The 8,981-nt window shown below is 48.8% G+C and overlaps 1 non-coding gene across 1 annotated transcript; it reads left to right on the top strand.

Moving 5' to 3' along the window:
- Window positions 1–3,850: 3,850 nt before the first annotated feature.
- TRNAK-UUU (transfer RNA lysine (anticodon UUU)) lies at window positions 3,851–3,923 on the top strand. Its single transcript has one exon. It is a non-coding gene; the product is annotated as a tRNA-Lys (tRNA).
- Window positions 3,924–8,981: the final 5,058 nt, after the last annotated feature.

Here is an 8,981-nt window from a genome sequence, read left to right as displayed (position 1 = left end):
TGGTCCGGAGTCTGTCTCCATGCACAAATTAGAAGTGTTCTGGTGGCCCATTGGCTTAAAGCTGTCAGAGCCCCGCTTGTTGGTAGTGGAGCTGTGCTCTCAAGGTCTCACGCTTGGGATTTCTATGGTTGGAAAGCCCTATCCCCCTCATTGCGCTAGTGCCCCTGATCTCTGAGCTTCTTGGGGACAGTCCATAAAGTCACTATCCTCCGCAGGTTAATTGCCGGGGTGCCTGAAGCTACTCCCCGACCTAGGGTTCTGTACCCCGCCTGTGCTTTTCGGTCCCAGACCGGTTATTAGACTCAGATGCCTTCCGTCCTCCAAGACTAGGTCTAGGCATCCAGCCTCAATACTCTGCAACCGGGTCTCCGACTCCTCTGGCCCAGACCACCGTCTGCGACCCAACCTGCCACAAACAGGGAGCCACCAATCCCCAGCTCCTCACTTCTCGAGGGCTGACTCTACTCTCTCTATTTCCCTCCCACCAGTCTGCCTGACCCCTAGGTGGGCGCCCCTATTCCAGCTAGGCAGCCCACTGGTGTGCCTGAGAGGGTGTGGTGTGAGGTGTGGTTGGGATTTTGGATGCTGATGGAGGCAGTACCATTGGTTGGGAACTCAGAACCATGAGGGGTTGAGTCCTGCACTAAAGAGTAGAAAGTGCAGTACCCTGTGATGCCCTGACTAGTCCAGGGGCATTACAACAGCATTCCCTGCACGAATCTGCATGGATGTTGATGTACACATGGTACCACTCTCCGCCCGTGTCACCTGCTTCTCTGCCCGCCACTGCTACCAGCTTCCATGACCCACACTTACCATGTTGGTTACCTGGGTGCGTGCTCCCCATCTCTTAAAATGACAGCAGGTACATACATATCTCATGAGTTCCCAACTTATTGCAGTGAAATACCAGGTAAGTCCCTGATTGTATTCCCAGTGTATTGCTGGTAAGTACCAAGTGACACTTGATTTGTGCCTATCTTAAGGGAGTACCAGGTATTTAAAGCACCCTCCCCTATTGGGATATGCCTGTGCAATATTTTTCATTTGTAGCCTGTGTGCCTCATGGCTACTGCCTCGTTTTCTAGTCCCCGGATTCTGATCCAGATTCGTTGCTCACCCAATCTGTTCCTGATTCCATACCCGATCCCGTTCTGAGTGCCTGAACCTTCTCTAGTGTCTGGATCCCCCTTCCTGAGTTCCTGATTCCATTCCTGGTTCTAGTCCGATGCTTGAGTTCCATTTCCATTCCTGATTCCGTTCCTGGTTCAAGACAGATGCTTGAGTTTGGATTCCATTCTGGATTCCGTTCTGGGTTCCATCCTGATGCCTGAGTTCCAACTCAGTTTCTGGTTCTTGGCTCCAGCCCGATGCCTGAGTTCCAATTCCATTCCTGATTTCATTCCTGATTCCTGGCTCTAGCTTCATGCCCAAGTTCCAATTCCGTTCCTGGTTCTAGTCCGATGCCAGAGTTCTGGTTCTGTTTCTGGTTCCAGCCCAATGCCAGGGTTTCAATTCCGTTCCTGATTCAGTTTCTAGTTCCAGCCCGATGCCAGAGTTCTGATTCAATTCCTGATCCTGTTTGTTGTTTCCTGGTGCAAGCCTGTGTTCCTGTATCCTGTATCTGTACCCATGTCCTGGTGCAAGCCTGTGTTCCTGTATCCTGTATCTGTACCCATGTCCTGGTGCCAGCCTGTGTTGCCGTATCCTGTATTTGTGCTCGTCTACTGGTGCCAGTTTGTGTTTCTGTATCCTGTATCTGTACCCGTTTCCTGGTGCCAGCCTTTGTTCCTGTATCCTGTATTTGTGCTTGTGTCCTGGCACCAGCCTGTGTTCCTAGCTTTCACCCAACTGGTTATACTGGTCATGGCCCAATAAAGGTTTTACTTCGTCTAGCTGGTTTCCTTAAAGTATCAGCTTTTGCAGATCTGGGGACTGCCTAGGAGTGGTACTTAGGGGTACTTTGCTCACTATGACATCGCAGGTGCGATGTCGGTGGGGTCAAATCGAAAGTGACGCACATCCGGCGTCGCTGTCGATATCTGAGTGTGTAAATCGTTTTTGACACGATTAACGAGCGCAAAAGCTTCGAAATCGTATCATCGGTGTAGTGTCGGTCATTTCCATAATTTCGGAAGGACCGATGTTACGATGTTGTTCCTCGTTCCTGCAGTAGCACACATCGCTGTGTGTGAAGCCGCAGGAGCGAGGAACATCTCCTACCTGCATCCTGCGGCTCACGCCGGCTATGCGGAAGGAAGGTGGTGGGCGGAATGTTTACGTCCCGCTCATCTCTGCCCCTCCGCTTCTATTGGCCGCCTGCCGTGTGACGTCGCTGTGACGCCACACGACCCGCCCCCTTAGGAAGGAGGCGGGTCGCTGGCCAGAGTGACGTCGCAGGGCAGGTAAGTCCATGTGAAGCTGCCGTAGCGATAATGTTCGCTACAGCAGCTATCACAAGAGATCGCAGCTGCAACGGGGTCGGGGACTATCGCGCTCGGCATCGAAAGCATCGGCTTGCGATGTCGTAGTGTGCAAAGTACCCCTAGGTCTCCACCGGCAGCCAAGTCCTACTTCACCATCTGAGGCTCTGGTGAATACCAAATAGGCACATTCTTCGAGAGTAAGCCCGTGATCCATGGTCCAGCGGAACCACATCCCCGTTCTGGCCAGAGTCGTCATTGCTGCTCCGTCTGTAACATAGAGGGGGCGGGCCAGTGCTGAGGAGGGGAGGGAGGGATTTATCTCCCTTTCTCCTCCATTGCCAGCTATTGCCATTTTCACGCTGCACTCGCATTACACCAGTGTACAGCGAGTGCAGTGCGATCTTTCTCTCGCCCCCATAGACTTGAATGGGTGCGAGAGAAACAGTCTCCCATTACAGTCGCAGCATGCTGCGATTGTTTTTTCGGTCCGATTGGGGCTGAGAAAATAAATCGCTTATGGGTGCTGCTGGCATATAGGTTAATATTGGTCCGAGTGGAATGCGATGTTTTATCGCACTCCACTTGCACCGATTTTCATGCCGTGTGTCTAGCAATGTCGTGTGCAATAGCCCCCACCCCCGTCGTTGGTGCGACATTTGGTGATTGCTGCCGTAGCGAACAATATCGCTACGGCAGCGTCATACGCACACACCTTGTCAGCGACGTCACTGTGACCAATGAACAATCCCTCCTTCAAGGGGGAGATGCGTTCGGCGTCATAGCGACGTCACTAAGCGGCCGCCCAATAGCAGAGAAGGGGAGGAGATGAGCGGCCGGAACATGCCGCCCACCTCCTTCCTTCCTCATTGTTGGTGGACGCAGGTAAGGAGATGTTCGTCGTTCCTGTGTCGTCACACATACCAATGTGTGACGCCGCAGGAGCGACGAACAACCAGCGGCATTCACCGCCAACGATATTTGGAAAAGAAGCGACGTGTCAACGATCAGCGATTTTTGACGTTTTTGCGATCGTTGCACGTCGCTCCTTGGTGTCACACACTGTGATGTCGCTAACGGCGCCGGATGTGCGTCACTAACGACGTGACCCTGACGATATATCGTTAGTGATGTCGCAGCGTGTAAAGCACCCTTTAGGCCAAAGAGGCAAACTAAGGGGGTGCACTAATAAAACAGTTTAGCATTGGGATCAGTGTCAGATTGGATGGATGTTCTAATCAGGAAACCGATCACAAATCTGATAGAATAGTACAAGCTGCGATTATTTTCATGCAAACATTCAGTTCTTGTAAAAAATGGCCATTTGATCATCACGACTGAATAACATTGGTCTGAGAACCGTCAGTTTTTGCCAAAAAGTATGAAAAATCTGCTCACAATAGTGTCGTAACCAATCTCTTACAGAAGCCCGGATAGCTCAGTCGGTAGAGCATCAGACTTTTAATCTGAGGGTCCAGGGTTCAAGTCCCTGTTCGGGCGGAAGTTTTTTTTTTTTTTTCTTCACTAGCATATTGTAATAATCAATAAGTTTTTCAGACATTCCACCATAAAAGCCATTTTGTTACAATTTTAGAGATAGAGTTTTCATTCATTTACTGTATTTCTGCTGCTCTGTCTCTTTAAGACAGCAGCTGTGATTTGTGCCACCTTTGTTGCATACCAAGTTTCCACATTGTTTTTTTTCCAGTGCGCTCGGTTTTATTGTATGTGATGTTTCAAAGCTGAATTACGTGCTAAAAGGTTCTCCCAAACGGACACTTCACTTGGGTGGAGCTGAAAGCCCCAGCGCTGTGGAATTTCCTTTCTTTCAGACATGTGCTTAAAAGCTCTGTGTCGGAGCAAAGGTATCGCGTATCCTGTGGAGACAACCTAGGCAATGCCACGGAAAGTAACCGTATCCGATTTCCTAAAACTTCCCATTGCGATTCATAGGTTTGGGTTCATTTGAACAGTGGAGAAAAATCATAGGACAGGTCCAACCTGCACGTCTGCAAATGTGCGGTTAATAATCATCTTTATTTCTATAGCGCCAACATATTCCGCAGCACTTTACAATTCAGAGGTTCATATACAGTCATAAGTAACATAGAAGATACAATAATTCAATAATTAAAGGGAATCTGTCACCACTTTGACCTTTAAATCTGTTAATATGGGCATACAGGTTATAGAATGCTGAAAAAATCCATACCTTTATGTCTCATATCAGATGCCTTGTCATGGAAAAATCATCTTTTATCACTTTTAGGGATGATCGAATACCTCAAATATTCGGCTTCGCGAAAATCCGACGAATAGGTCGCCGCTATGCGAATATTCGATGCGCAATGTAAGTCTATGGGAAACCCGAATAGTTCCAAATAGTTGTTGTTCGGGTTTCCCATAGACTTACATTGCGCATCGAATATTCGCGATTAGTGGCGACCTATTCGGCAAATATTCACAAAGCCAAATATTTGAGGTATTCGATCATCCCTAATCACTTTATATAAATGAGCTCTTCCAGGCTATGGGGCAGAGATTAATTTAAATAAAAGGGGCATTATTAGTGTGAGACAAGTTAAGCTGGGTTCACACATAGCGACAGCGACAGCGACGTCGCTGTTACGTCACCATTTTCTGTGACGTAACAGCGACCTTGTAAGTCGCTGTTATGATCGCTGCTTAGCTGTCAAACACAGCAGCCGAAGCAGCGATCATAACGTCGCTACATGTGCAGAGAGCAGGGAGCCGCGCTTAGCGCTGGCTCCCTGCACTCCTAGCTACAGTACACATCGGGTTAATTACCCGATGTGTACTGCAGCTACATGTGCACAGAGCAGGAGCCGGCACGGGCAGCGAGGGCGGACGCTGGTAACGAAGGTAAATATCGGGTAACCAGAGAAAGGTCTTCCCTTGGTTACCCGATGTTTACCGTGGTTACAGCTTACCGCAGCTGCCAGACGCCGGCTCCTGCTTCCTGCTCGCTTCATTTCGTCGCTCTTTCGCTGTCACACACAGCGATGTGTGCATCACAGCGGGAGAGCGACGACCAAAAAATGAAGCTGGACATTCAGCAACGACCGGCGACCTCACAGCAGGGGCCAGCTCGTTGCTGGGTGTCACACACAGCGACAGCGACGGGACGTCGCTGCAACGTCACAGAAAATGGTGACGTAGCAGCGACGTCGTTGTCGTGGTGTGTAACACAACCTTAAGGCTGCTTTCACACTACGTTTTTTTTTAACATGCGTCATGAACTTTTTTTGCTGCAAAAGCGGATCCTGTTTTTGCAGAGAAAAACGCATACAAAACACATATGTTATTTTGCAGGATCCTGTCACTTGAAGTTTATGGGCGGGCATTGGAGCCATTTGATCGGGAGTGAGGGGAACTGAACGTGAGACTGGGAGCTGGCATCTGACAGCTGCCGAGGCTCGTAACCAAGGTAAACATTAGGTAACTTGCTTGGATACCCGATATTTACCTTCATTACGAGCGTCTGCAGCTGCTAGGAGCCGGGCTCCCTGCACACGTAACCATGGTAAATATAGGGTATCCAAGCAAGTTACCCGATGTTTACCTTGGTTACGAGCCTCCGCAGCTCTCAGGCGTGGGAGAGAGGGAGGGGTAGAGAGGGAGGGGGAGAGAGAGACTGATCACGCCAGGCTGGTTTCTGGGCATGCTCAGTAGAGCAAGCAGGATCCTGTCTATCAGCATGCCAGCGTTCACATACGTTTGCGTGCAGTATAGTCAGGATCCAGCAATTTGCAGTATTTGGACGCAGCTCAAAAACGCTACAAGTAGCGTTTTTGAAAAATGTTAAAAAACTGCAACTCGCTGGATCCTCACTATAACGCACGCAAACGCAGGTGAACGCATGTTGACGCGAGTCCATTGCAAATGCATTGAAATGAAAACGCATTTGCACTGGATCCGTTTTTGCGTTAAAAAAACGTTCAGGACGCATGTTAAAAAAAGTAGTGTGAAAGCAGCCTAACTGACACAGAACAGGAGAAATGAAATTTGACTTCTTAAAAACATGTTTTGCAGCTCCCTGAGCTCAGCTTCATTGCAACAATGTTGCAACACTGTCTGCCTGCAAGCTGGAGGCTGAAGAGGAGAGGAGCCTGCAGAAGTGTCAGTTAGGGTTCGGTTCCACTTGCGTTTTGCACGGACGACTGAAATCCTATAAAACATCGGATTGCTCTCACTCTAGTGCAAAAGTATGGGGCAGTGTCCATCTACGCTTGATTTCTCATGCCATAGAAATAAATTGCAGCATGCTGCGTAAGGCAGCGATTCTCGGCTCACACACCCCCATACAAGTCTATGGGAGAGTGTGAAACATCGCACTGCATTCGCATGTAATCCGACTGCAGTGCAATATACACAGAGACAGGCAGCGGAGGAGAAGAGAGACAGTGCTCCCTCCCTCTTCTCTGCAGCTGTGACCCGATCGCAAGATGACATTACAGTCGCATGACCCTCGGCTATCGCTCTCAGCAGATGGTCATTAGCATATCGCTTCCGATGTTCTTTGCATCAGAAGCTATACGCAAGTGGAACCGTACCCTTATAATCACATACAGCTTTGCAGTGAGAGCAAAGAGCGGCCAGCACACTAATCTCTGAGAGTTATCTTCCAGACAGCATCCGCCCCATAACCTGGAAGTGCTCATTAACATAAAGTGATAAAAGATGATATTTCAACAACAAGGCTTCTGATATAAGACATAAATGTATGGCATTTTTAGCATTCTATAACATGTATGCCCATATTAACAGTTTAAAAAGTCAAAGTGGTGAGAGATTTCCCTTAAAGCAAAAATAATGACGACCCTGGTCGTAAGAGCTTGCAATCTGCAATGGGGTGAGGTGGGGGGACACAAAGTACAGCTGTTTATTTAGAACGACGGTCCAGCCATCTCGAAGAAATGGGGGATAGATAAAGGCTGCATGAGCCAGTCAATCTATGGAGATTACGTTCTGATAAATAGTGGAGGGGCTAAATATGAACAGACTTTGATTAGGAAGGGTGATAGGCCACCCTAAAAAGAGGTCTTCTTTCAAGCCCGCTTTACACGCTACAATATATCTTACGATGTGTCGGCGGGGTCACGTTGTAAGTGACGCACATCCGGCATCGTAAGGTACATTGTAGTGTGTGACAGGTACGTGCGATTGCGATTGAACGTTAAAACGTTCATCGCATACACGTCGTTGAATCCTGACGAATTGCACGTTGGGTTGTTCAATGTTCCCGAGGCAGCACACAGCACAGTGTGTGAGACCCCGGGAACATTGAACAGATCTTACATGCGTCCTGCGGCTCCCGGCCAGCAATGCGGAAGGAAAGAGGTGGGCGGGATGTTTACGTCCCGCTCATCTCCGCCCCTCCGCTTCTATTGGCCGGCTGCCGTGTGACGTCGATGTGACGCCGAACGTCCCTCCCACTCCAGGAAGTGGACGTTCGCTGCACACATCGAGGTCGTATGGACGGGTAAGTACGTGTGACGGGGGTTAATCGTTTGTGCGGCACATTCAACAAATTGAACGTGCCGCACATACGATGGGGGCGTTTTATGCGAAATTGCAACGTGTAAAGCAGGCTTAAGAGGAAGAATGGGTATTCCCCAAAAGATGGATGGATATTCCATGTGAATTAAAGGAGATATTTTCTTTAGAAGAAGATAAATCCATGTGTTGGTCTGAAATACCAAAAGATCGACATCCAGGTGGTTAAAATAGACATTGTCATTAGAAAATTCTTCACAGCTTGGAGATCCGATGAATCAGAAAATTTTCAGTCTGTTGAAAAATTCCTGGGAGATCTTGGCAGTTTTACTGAGATTGAATTTTGTTTCTACATGTGTGGTGAGGTCCATATTCTGATGGCAGAGTCAACTAGAGGATCATCAGTGTATGGGCACTTCTATAGCATTTCTTAGCTTCCCTGCCTTTTCTTAAGAAGGTCACATGATTCCTGGAAGATACCTAAACAGAACTAGAGTAACTGCAAGATAATCAGTTTTGTTGAACTCAATGAAACAGGTTCCTCGACTAAGGGCCACTTTACACGCAACAACATCGCTAACGAGAGGTCGTTGGGGGGTCACAGAATTCGTGACGCACATCCAGCCTTGTTAACGACATCATTGCATGTGAAACATAGGAACGACTGTTAACGATCAATAATACCATATCGTTGATCGCTTACACGTCATTCTAATCTCAAATATCGTTGCTGCTTTTGAACGCAGGTTGTTAGTCGTTCCTGCGGCAGCACACATCGCTATGTGTGACACCGCAGGAACGAGGAACAACATCGTACCTGCGGCCACCGTCAATGAGGAAAGAAGGAGGTGGGCGTGATGTTACGCCCGCCCATCTCCGCCCCTCCGCTTCTATTGGGCGGTCGCGTAGTGACGCCGCTGTGATGCCACATGAGTCCCCCTCTTAGAAAGGAGGCGACTCGCCGGCCACAGCGACTTCGCTAGGAAGGCAAGTATGCGTGACGGTTGTTAGCGATATTGTGCGCCACGGGCAGCGCTTTGC

This window comes from Anomaloglossus baeobatrachus, chromosome 4, assembly GCF_048569485.1.
Source record: "Anomaloglossus baeobatrachus isolate aAnoBae1 chromosome 4, aAnoBae1.hap1, whole genome shotgun sequence".
NCBI classification, from domain to species: Eukaryota; Metazoa; Chordata; class Amphibia; order Anura; family Aromobatidae; genus Anomaloglossus; species Anomaloglossus baeobatrachus.
This window is presented reverse-complemented; position numbering and strand designations above follow the sequence as displayed.